A 12,815-nucleotide genomic window follows, 5' to 3' on the forward strand; every position below is an offset into this window, starting at 1 on the left:
GAAATATTCTATGAAATACAATTAACAGATGCAAAGGGAAAGGAAATTTCATGAACACTAACAACTTCCTATGCCTGTAGAGAAGGCTGGTCTGTGTAGGCCTTGAGTATTCGGTCTATGGTTGGCCAAGGACATATTGAGTGATGCTTTCTTTTATCAATGAATGGAAGGGTTGCATGAAATATTCTATGAAATACACAATTAACAGATGCAAAGGCAGAGAACATTTCATGAACACTAACAACTTTCTATGCCTGTAGAGAAAGCTGGTCTGCGTAGGACTATAGCATTCGGTCTATGGTTGGCCAAGGACATATCTAGTGATGCTTTCTTTTATCAATGAATGGAAGGGTTGCATGAAATATTCTATGAAATACACAATTAACAGATGCAAAGGCAGAGAAAATTTCATGAACACTAACAACTTTCTATGCCTGTAGAGAAAGCTGGTCTGTGTAGGCCTAGACTATTCGGTCTATGGTTGGCCAAGGACATATCTAGTGATGCTTTCTTTTATCAATGAATGGAAGGGTTGCATGAAATATTCTATGAAATACACAATTAACAGATGCAAAGGCAGAGAACATTTCATGAACGCTAACAACTTTCTATGCCTCTAAAGAAGGCTGGTCTGTGTAGGCCTAGAGCATTCGGTCTATGGTTGGCCAAGGACATATTGAGTGATGCTTTCTTTTATCAATGAATGGAAGGGTTGCATGAAATATTCTACGAAATACACAATTAACAGATGCAAAGGCAGAGGATATTTCATGAACACTAACAACTTTCTATGCCTGTAGAGAAGGCTGGTCAGTGTAGGACTATAGCATTCGGTCTATGGTTGGCCAAGGACATATTGAGTGATGCTTTCTTTTATCAATGAATGGAAGGGTTGCATGAAATATTCTATGAAATACACAATTAACAGATGCAAAGGCAGAGAAAATTTCATGAACGCTAACAACTTTCTATGCCTCTAAAGAAGGCTGGTCTGTGTAGGCCTACGTAATGTGTAGGCCTACGTACTGTGTAGGCCTACGTACATTGAGCCATTCGATTTTATCCTCCATGCACTGTCTTGTATCCTGAATATTGGCTTCCATTTCCATAATACTTCCACAATATCATCTAGTCGACGGTCTCTCAGAACAAAATTCCAAAATATAAACGATTTTAATTATCGTTTGCCATTTTTTGTTCATTTAACTCATGGTGAACAATCTTCTTATCCATGCTACCCTGTTCACAGCAATATCTTACCTAAAAACCTCTTACACTCAATATTTTATAAACTGCACAAATTATCATTCGTTGCAATATCTACATTTCTTCGGTTATTTATATTTATTATCCACATTCCGCTCACCAATCCGTTCATACATTTTACAAAATATATATACATATATAAAAAAAACAATAAAAAACATATCTTATTCTGTGGGTAATCTTTTCTAACACCCTAAATCATTTGCTACTTTCAAAGCTAAATAATTTTACGATTCAGCAACTCTTATCATCATCATTATCATTACTAGCTATCATTACTAGCTAAGCTAGAACCCTAGTTGGAAAAGCAGGATGTTATAAGCCCTGAGGCTCCAACATGGAAAATAGCCCAGTGAGGAAAAGATAAAAAGAAAATAGTATATTTTAAGAAGAGTAACTAGATAATAAATATCTCCTATATAAACAATAAAAATTTCAACAAAACAGAAAGAAGAGAAATAAGATAGCATAGTGTGCTCGAGTGTACCCTCAAGCAAGAGAACTCTAACCCAAGAGAGTGGAAGACCATGGTACAGAGGCTATGGCACTACCCCAGATTAGAGAACGATGGTTTGATTTTGGAGTGTCATTCTCTGGAAGAGCTGCTTACCATAGCTAAAGTCTCTTCTACCCTTACCACGAGGAAAGTGGCCACTGAACAATTAGTGCGGTAACCCTTTGAGTGAAGAATTGTTTGGTAATCTGTGTTGTCAGGTGTACGGGGACAGAGACGAATATGTAAAGAATAGGCCAGACTATTCAGTGTGGATGTGTGTAGGCAAAGGGAAAATGAACCTTACCAACAGTTATATTTAATGATTCATCTTTCTATATAAAGGTGATCTTAACAAATCTCAAATTTACTATTTTTCTGGAGCCATCCAATGTAAGGAGAAACAGCCCAGCTAGGGTTATACCTTAGCAAGTAATAATATTGTGTTTGTGTGTGTATATGTATATGTGTATATATATATATATATATATATATATATATATATATATATATATATATATATATATATATATATATATATAACAAAGAAAATATTAATCTCTGCAAACATTATGCACTACACAGGTAGACATAGCCGAGAGAGAGAGAGAGAGAGAGAGAGAGAGAGAGAGAGAGAGAGAGAGAGAGATGTATTCTGTTGCCATTTCCGAAAGCCAGCTTTACTTAGACGGGACATCTGACGCCACCAGCCCCAGACGAAATGTAGGTGAATGGAGGCAGAGGGCAGGGGGAGGTTTGGGGTGGGGGTTCAATTTGAGGGTGGAGGGGGTTGAGGGAGGAGCCTAGCTGTTATGGGCAGGATGGGTTGAAGCTTATGACCTGCAGCTGATTTTCAAGATGCATTGCAAGGTGTCACTGGCATTCCTGTGTGACTCAGTGTCTGCACTGATCTTATTTCTGTTTTTGCAATATCTTTTTATATTTATCCTTTCTATAACTATCAGTGTGATTCAGTAACAGTAGTAGTAGTAGTAGTAGTAGTGGTAGTAGTAGTAGTAGTAGTAGATAATCCATTACTTCTCTCGTAGTTTATTTATTTCCATGTTTCCTTTCCTCAATGGGCTATTTTTCCTTGTAGCATTCTGCTTTTCCAACTAGGGTTATAACTTAGCTAATAATAATAATAATAATAATAATAATAATAATAATAATAATAATAATAATAATAATAATAATAATAAGGAATGGAATTTCATTATTTTCTATTATTTTTTCAGATATATTATTATTACCACTTCTATTTCTATTATTTCTAAGCCTATTATTATCATTATTAGTATTATTCATTTGCTCCTACGCTTATTAACGCAAAGGGCCTCGGTTAGATTTCGCCAGCCGTCTCTATCTTGAGCTTTTAATTCAAAACTTCTCCATTCATCATCTCCTACTTCGCGCTTCATAGTCCTCAGCCATGTAGGTCTGGGTTTTCCAACTCTTCTAGTGCCTTGTGGAGCTAAGCTGAACGTTTGGTTATAATTATTATTATTATTATTATTATTATTGTTATTATTATTGTTATTATTGTTACTATTATTATTATTGTTGTTATTATTATTTTTACTATTATTATTATTGTTGTTGTTATTATTGTTACTATTATTATTATTGTTGTTATTATTATTATTATTATTATTATTATTATTTTTACTATTATTATTATTATTGTTGTTATTATTGTTACTATTATTATTATTATTTCTATTATTATTATTATTATTATCATTATTTTTATTAATATTATTATTACTATTACTATTATCATTATTATTATTATTAATATTATTATTACTACTACTATTATTATTATCATTATTATTATTATTATTATTATTATTATTATTACTATTATTATTATTATTATTACTGACAACGATCAAAGAAAAACAAAGACCGAGGAGAGGCTAGTGGCTATCCACCCAGCAACAAGTCATTTGCGGAGACCCACAATGACGTCATATGACTGGCGTTGATTTCAGATGGCTTCTAGATGCCACAATCCCTTTTCATCCTCTTCCCGACCCTGTCAAGTCATAAATGCTATGATTTGCTATCAAATTTCCACTTAAATCGTCACAGCTTTCTAGATTGAATAAATAAAACAGGATTTAAAACTTCTATTATAAAAGGATTGACGAGTCGGTATATTTTTTGTTTGAAAACAAATTTAGATAAATAGTAAAAATTGTAATTTAATACAGTATATGTAAAATAAAAAATTATTTATGTCAATGTACTATGATGCATATATGTTATAAATTCTGAGATTGTAAATGTGAATTTCATGATAATTAAAAAAAATAATAATACGAATCTTTAATCAATTTATTCGATAATTTTCAGAAATTACGAATTCTGAAGAAAAATATTCGCCATCATCATAAATTATTATAATCATTAATATTATTATTATTATTATTACTATTATTTGCTAAGCTACAACCCTAGTTGAAAAAGCAGGATGCTATAAGCCCAGGGGCTCAAACAGGGAAAATAGCCAACTGAGGAAAGGAAACAAGGAAAAATAAAATATTTTAAGAAGAGTAACAACATTAAAATTAATAATTCCTATATAAACTATAAAAACATTTAACAAAAGAAGAGGAAGAGAAATAGGATAGAATAGAGGGCCCGAGTGTACCCTCAAGCAAGAGCGCTCTAACCCAGGATAGTGGAAAACCATGCTACAGAGGCTATGGCACTACCCAAGACTATAATCACAGGGTTAGAAAATTCTTAGAGACTTTGAGATATTATTTATACATATTCATGAATATAAAATCATTATTATTAAAATTCATTAATGAGTAGGGGTTCGTGTCTAACACTATAGTCCATTTCTTTTAGCGATGCATATTTGCACCGACTCGCAGCGGGGCCCTTATAGCTCGGATAAGTTTCCGGATCGCTGATTGGTTGGAATTATCTCGTCCAACCAATCAGCGATCCGGAAACTTTTCCGAGCTAAAAGGGCCCCGCTGCGAGTCGGTGCAAAAATGCATCGCTAAAAGAAATGGACTATAGGTGGGGAAATCTTGAGGAAAAAAAAAATAAATAGGTATACTTGGTAGTATGAAAATACCACTAGACAAATATATTTACCTTCATTTCATATATCTCAAAGATAATAAATAATTTTATGTAACAAAAGTAGATTAATTTCTTTATTCTATAAATTTCTGTCTAAAACTGTTTATATATTGCACCCAATAATATTAATTGAATCAGAAGAAAAGAACATTAAAAGCTTCTTAAAGTTTAATATAACTAAAGAAATAACTAAATCAACGACAGTCTCTTAATAACCCGAGCTAACATTAGCTTAAATAAACTAACAACATATTGAGAGCAACGGCGTCTGTCAGACAAACACAAACGTGATATAAACCAAACACACACACACACACACACACACACACACACATATATATATATATATATATATATATATATATATATATATATATATATATACATATATATGTATATATATACATATATATACACACACACACACACACACATATATATATATATATATATATATATATATATATATATATATATATATATATATATATATATATATATCCTACACATACACCGAATAGTCTGTCCTCATACACCTGTGGCCTGATTGGTAACGTCTCTGCCTGGTGTTTGCCAGTCGGGAGTTCGAGTCCCGCTCAGACTCGTTAGTGCAGTGTCTGCAACCTTACCACCCTTGTGAGCTAAGGTTGGGGGGTTTGGGGGAGCCTATAGGTCTATCTGCTGAGTCATCAGCAGCCACTGCCTGGCCCTCCATGGTCTTAGCTTTGGTGGAGAGGAGGCTTGGGAGCTGATCATATAGTATATGGTCAGTCTCTAGGGCATTGTCCTGATTGCTAGGGCAATGTCACTGTCCCTTGCCTCTGCCATTCATGAGCGACCTTTAAACCTTTAAACACTGGAGATTACCAAACAATTCTTATCTGATTTTAAACCACCAATTTTCCTGATATTCGGATCAACGGGATCCTTCTCTACATCAACAGACTCTGACACCAAAGCTAAATTTCTTTTAAAACCCCAATAAGTCACTTCTGACTTTAAAAATTAACTATTCTTAAAGGTTTAAATGCCACGCATGAATGGCAGAGGCCAGAGATAGTGATAATTCCTTAGCTAGTGGGACAATGCCCTAGAGACTGACAATACATCCATGTGATCAGCACCCAAGGCCCCTCTCCACCCAAGCTAGGACCAGGGAGGGCAAAAAAATGGCTGCTGATAACTCAGCAGGTAGATCTAAAGACTCCCTCAAACTCCTAATTCTTAGCTCACAAGGATGGTAAGTTTGCAGACACTACAAGAACCTATAGAGCTTGAGTGGGTCTCAAACCACAGTCCGGCGATCGCCAGACAGGGATGCTTCCAATAGGCCACCACATCCCTTCGTTAAATAAGAAATTATTAGATTTGAAGGAAGTGATATCAAGGACTCACTTTGAATTGATACACACAAACCGCTATCAAAGAACGATCTGAAATAAACCATGACGAACTGTTAAGACCGACTAACTCTAATTGAATAATTAACGAGTAGATTAATTGGGCAGAATAAAGCTGCTGCAAAAATCAAGTTCACATCTGCAAGACTTGAAACTAAGAAAATTTACTTCAGCAAATCAGGGTTAACTTTTGACAAAGAAAGGGCTGTGAAATAGGAAAGAACTAATCCTTTGATCAACAATGGCTACCATTAGTGTATCATGGGCAGGCAGCAGACCAATAAGGACTAAATTCGCGCTAATAAAGGTTGACTGCGGGTCAATAAGCCCTGACACTTGTGCAATAAACTATATTCAAGTCAAAATGACTGATTGTAATACATTATTTGATAAATAATACTAACATTCAGACAAACAAGGGCTGATTGTAAACCAACAAGTACTAACAGCTCATTAGTAAAGACTAAATTCAGGCCAACAAGGATTGCAAACCAGCAAAGACTAATATATGATCAACAATGACATACAAGGTTGATTGTAGATCAACAATCAGGCTTGCAAGGGTTAGCTCTGGACCAGCAAGGGTTAGCTATGGACCAGCAAGGGTTAGCTCTGGACCAGCAAGGGTTAGCTATGGACCAGCAAGGGTTAGCTCTGGACCAGCAAGGGTTAGCTATGGACCAGCAAGGGTTAGCTGTGTACCCGCATGGGTTAGCTGTGGACCAGCAAGTGTTAGCTATGGACCAGCAAGGGTTAGCTATGGACCAGCAAGGGTTAGCTCTGGACCAGCAAGGGTTAGCTATGGACCAGCAAGGGTTAGCTGTGTACCCGCATGGGTTAGCTGTGGACCAGCAAGTGTTAGCTATGGACCAGCAAGGGATAGCTGTGGACCATCAAAGGATATCTATGGACCAGAAAAGGTTAGCTGTGGACCAGCAAAGGTTAGCTGTAGATCAGCAAGGGTTAGCTGAGGACCAGCACGAGTTAGATGTGGACCACCAAGGGTTAGAAGTGAACAAGCAAAGGTTAGCTGTGGACCAGCAAAGGTTAGCTGTAGATCAGCAAGGGTTAGCTGAGGACCAGCACGAGTTAGATGTGGACCACCAAGGGTTAGAAGTGAACAAGCAAGGGTTAGCTATGGACAAGCAAGGGTTAACTGTGGATCAGCAAGGGTTAGATGTGGACCAGCAAGGGTTAACTGTGGACCAGCAAGGGTTAGCTATGGACCAGCAAGGGTTAGCTATGGGCCAACAAGGGTTAGCTGAGGACCAGCAAGGGTTAAATGTGGACCAGCAAGGGTTAGAAGTGAACAAGCAAAGGTTAGAAGTGAACAAGCAAAGGTTAGCTGTGGATAAGCAAGGGTTAGCTGAGGACCAGCAAGGGTTAGCTGTGGACAAGGAAGGGTTAGCTATGGACCAGCAAGGGTTAGCTATGGACCAGCAAGGGTTAGATGTGGACCAGCAAGGGTTAGCTATGGACCAGCAAGGGTTAGATGTGGACCAGAAGGGTTAGCTGTGGACCAGAAATGGTTTGCTGTGGACCAGCATGGGTTAGCTATGGACCAGCAAGGGTTAGATGTGGACCAGAAGGGTTAGCTGTGGACCAGAAATGGTTTGCTGTGGACCAGCATGGGTTAGCTGGGGCCTTGTAATGGTTAGCTGCGGACTTGTAATGGTTATCTGGGGACTAGTAATGATTAGCTATGGACCAGCAAGGGTTAGCTGTGGACCAGCAAGTCGTAACATTTGATCATTAAACAAAGTTCACGCCAACATAACAGATTGTAGGCTAAAAAAACAACTAAAATTTAATCAACAATAAAAGCCTCCTGGATAGTACAAGAGTAACGTGTTCGCTTAGCATTCGCATGGCAGCGGATCGATCCCAGCCCGGGACCATGAGTATAAAGCTCTTTACTGGGGAGGCCACTGATGCTGTTGGGCACCAAAATGAGGGGGCTAGCCTTGCCCGGCTGACGTTCTGGTGAGCATTCTGATGAAACTAGGACTGAAATCAGACACCTTTATAATTAGGCCCAAAAAGGGATTTTTATATAATAAAAATAAATAAAAAATAACTTGAGACAAACCAGTGCTGTCTTTAGCAAACAGCAATGGCAAATATAAGTAATAATATAAGTAATATAAGCAATTATACAAATGACTCTCTACAAAGGCAAAATAACTCAAAGAGGATCTGTCTCTGAATCCTATAGAGAGATTATCAGTGACCTCGATTACAACGAGGAAAATGTCCTTCCTGTTAGTGAGCTATTCTGGTACAGCTTATAAAGTCCTTGTAATAATAATAATAATAATAATAATAATAATAATAATAATAATAATAATAATAATAATAATAATAATAATTATAATAATAATAATGGCTGCATCGGCAGAGTTTATTTTCTTATGCAATTTTTCTATTTTCCGGATAATTCTCTTCTCTAGAGCGCTGCAATCAGCCAGCAGACTTGAAAAATTCATCAGTCAGGTGAAAGACAGAATCGGGAAGACTTTTCAAGTATATTCTCACAAAATACAAGTAAAACTTTTGGTACTTTTAACTCAACCTGCCTAAAAGAGGGTCTCCTACCACAATAATAATAATAATAATAATAATAATAATAATAATAATAATAATAATAATTATTATTATTATTATTATTATTATCATTATAATAATAATGATAATAAAAATAATAATAATAATAATCATAATAATAACAATCATAATTATTATAATAATAATAATAATAATAATAATAATAATAATAATAATAATAACAATAATAATGATAAAAACAACAACAATAATGTTTTTGAACGAGCAAAAAACCTTAACAATCTATATATCTGAATACTTCATTGAGTTTAATGATTTTCAAAACTACCTTCATGAATCACAAAATAACATTATTAACAAACCTGAAAATACGTCGCAAAAGGAAAGGTCATGTCATAATCAATGGAAAAGACATTGAGACATATAGGTCGTTAAGCTTAATGAAGTTTAAAAAATATATATATATATTGTGACATGAATAAGTTTCATATCTTTGTACAAAATACCTTTGAATTCACCTAATGAGTTGAGCGATCGTGTTTGGGAATAACTTGGTTAATTTTACATACAGTAAAATTTTAATGTTTTTCTCCATTTTTTTCTGATTAACTACTTATTCTAGTACGCAGTCTTTTGAGAGCGTGTCCGTACACTACCCTGAGATAAAGGAATTAAAAAACGGTGCAAAAATCTTCATGGTAACAGATTTTCATGTAAAAAAAAAAAAAAAAAAAAAAAAAAAAATCTGTTCAAACAGGGGTCCCATGACTGACGTAAACATTGTTGTGGGAGGGTTGGCAGGCCTGGCATGCTCCTGAGAACAGGGCTACCAACGTGAGGTAAGTCAAGCCAACACCATTTCAGTCTTCAGTTCCTTGGTATAATAATAATAAGCGCATATTGTCTTTCAATTGTTTTTTTAACCTTTTGTACAATAATCATATGTTAACAATACAAAAATAAATATTTCAGAAATACCACAAGTGGATATTGTCAAGAAAAAATCCTTATAAGCTGCTAAATTACACTAAAAATGTAATTATCAGCGCAATAGTGATGTAAATTACCTTATTAGAGGTTTAAAGGTAACTCATGAATGGCAGAGGCAAGGGACAATCACAATGCGCTAGAGACTGACCATATATGCATATAATCAGCGCCCAAATCCTCTCTCAACCAAAGCTAGGACCAAGGAGGGCCAGGCAATGGCTGATAATGAGTCAGCCGGTAGATATACCGGCGCTGCCAACACTAACTCCGCCTCCTTTGCTCACAAGGATGGTGAGGTTGCAGACACTGCAAGAAACTATCGAGCCTGAGTGGGTCTTAAACTCCAGGCCAGCAGAACGCAAGGCACAGACAATAAGCTACCACAATAGAGATATTAATAACAATTTATAATAAGAATTATCAAAATATTGTAAAGTTAGTACATATAATTTTCGGTTTTATTATAGTTACGGACGGAAAAAGCCTTTCTACTAAAAGATGTGTTTCCTACAGAAAAAATGAAAAAAAAAATCAGTTTTCTTAGAAAACGATACTTATTTTCACTGCAAATAAAAACATAATTATCTAAGAAATAATAATGTTGTGGATATCTAAAAGTTACAACATAATGAAGAAATATCTCCTAAGCTGTTAATGTGGAATTGAAACTTGGGTAGAACATTTTGAACAGAAAAAAATAGTTTTTCCTGAAGCTAGTAATGTGTTGTCAGTGAATTTGACCTTCATTTCGACAGCAAACAAACCGAAACCCCGTTAGAGCGTCTAAGAAAGGAGGTTTTTTTATTTTTTTTTTTTTTATTTTTATTTATTTTTTTTTTTTTTTTTGAAAAACACGAAGCTCTCCTATATACTGGCAAGCAGTACATGCCGATCTGCGCACGATCAGCATGTACTGCTTGCCAGTATATAGGAGAGCTTCGTGTTTTTCAAAAAAAAAAAAAAAAAAAAAAAAAAAAAAAAAAAAAAAAAAAAAAAAAAAAACTGCTTTCTTAGACGCTCTAACGGGGTTTCGGTTTGTTTGTTGTCGAAATGAAGGTCAGATTCAGTGACAACACATTACTAGCTTCAGGAAAAAAATATTTTTTTCTGTTCAAAATGTTCTACGCAAGTTTCAATTCCACATTAACAGCTTAGGAGATATTTCTTCATTATGTTGTAACTTTTTTATGATACCCAAAACATTTCTTTTTCTGTGTCCAAGATAATAATAAATAAAAATCCTTCTTACATTAAATATCTATCATGAATAACTTTACTTTTTGAAGCGTAATCACTTGCTATTAATAACAATTAAAAAAAACGTCTCAAACAATAGAAATTAATAATAATGAAAACAATACATGTAAAGCTAAAAGCAACCTACTCTTCAAGCAATATTACAATGAAACAGTAAAAATAATGATACTAACAATGAAGATAATGATGACACGGCCAACAATCATTATACTTTAATCGAATCTTTATTATGTTCGTCTCAACTTTGACCTCTAAGATGAAGAGTAAACTTAATAGGCCTAAAGGGATTTTTTAATATTACAGCTTAACAAATTTCGAATAGACCTAAGTTAGACTATCATTTGCATTATTTTTTTTACTTTTATTATTATCATTATTATTATTATTATTATTATTATTATTATTATTAGCAAAGCTACAACCTTATTATTATTATTATCATTATTATTACTTAAGCTACAACCCTAGTTGGAAAAGCAGGATGCTACAAGCCCAGGGGCCCCAACAAGGAAAATAGCCCAGTGGGGAAAGGAAAAAAGGAAAAATAAAATATTTTAAGAACAGTAAAATCATTGAAATAAATATTTCCTATATAAACTATAAAAACTTTAACAAAACAAGAGGAAGAGAAACTAGATAGAACAGTGTGCCTGAGTGTACCCTCAAGCAAGATTTCCTAGTTGGAAAAGCAAGATGCTATAAGCCCAAAGGTTCCTACAGGAAAAATATAACCCAGTGAGAAAAGGAAGTAAGGAAATATATAAACTACAAGAGAATTAACAATTAAAATAAAATATTTTACGAACAGTACCAGCATTAAAACAGATATTTCATTTATAAACTATAGGAAAAGATTTAACTTAGCCTGTTCAACATAAAAACAATTTTTCAACAGGAGAACCAGATTTGGTATTCTAAAATAACTTTCATAATTTACTTCTCTTTATTATAACACACACATATTATATATATATATATATATATATATATATATATATATATATATATATATATATATATATATATATATATATATATATATGTATATATATATATATATATATATATATATATATATATATATATATATATATAAAATGTGTGTGTTTGTGTATGCGTGTATATCTATGAACACACAGCATGACAAACAAACATGAAATGTGTATTTCACCCGAATTCAACTGACTCAAGAAAGAAAGGATGATATTTAATCATACCGCATAAGAGGTTTGGCCACTGCTAAGCGTACATATCATTTCAGAAATTTGAAACCTCTTCCTAACCAATGCCGGGGCAGCGTTCGAAGAAATGTCTTTGTAGCTTCAAAGACAAGAAAATGCCACATTTAAAGGTTTAAAGGCCACTCATGAATGGCAGAGACGATGGACAGTGACATTGCCCTATCAAGCAGGACAATGCCCTAGAGACTGACCATATATAACATGATCAGCGCCCAAGCCCCCTCTCCTCCCAAGGTAGGACTAGGGAGGGCCAGGCAATGGTTGTTGATGACTCAGCAGATAGACCTATAGGCTACCCCAAACACAACCATCCTTAGCTCACAAGGATGATGAGGTTGCAGCAATCAAAGAAACTAACGAGTTTGAGCGGGACTCGAACCCCAGTCTGGCATTTAGTCAGGGACGTTACTACATCGGCCACCACAACCCAATAACATAAGAACTCTGGTTATGATAATATTCGAGGTATTAATCCATACACCAATAGAAAAATCT

This window comes from Palaemon carinicauda, chromosome 7 (genome assembly GCF_036898095.1).
Source record: "Palaemon carinicauda isolate YSFRI2023 chromosome 7, ASM3689809v2, whole genome shotgun sequence".
NCBI classification, from domain to species: domain Eukaryota; kingdom Metazoa; phylum Arthropoda; class Malacostraca; order Decapoda; family Palaemonidae; genus Palaemon; species Palaemon carinicauda.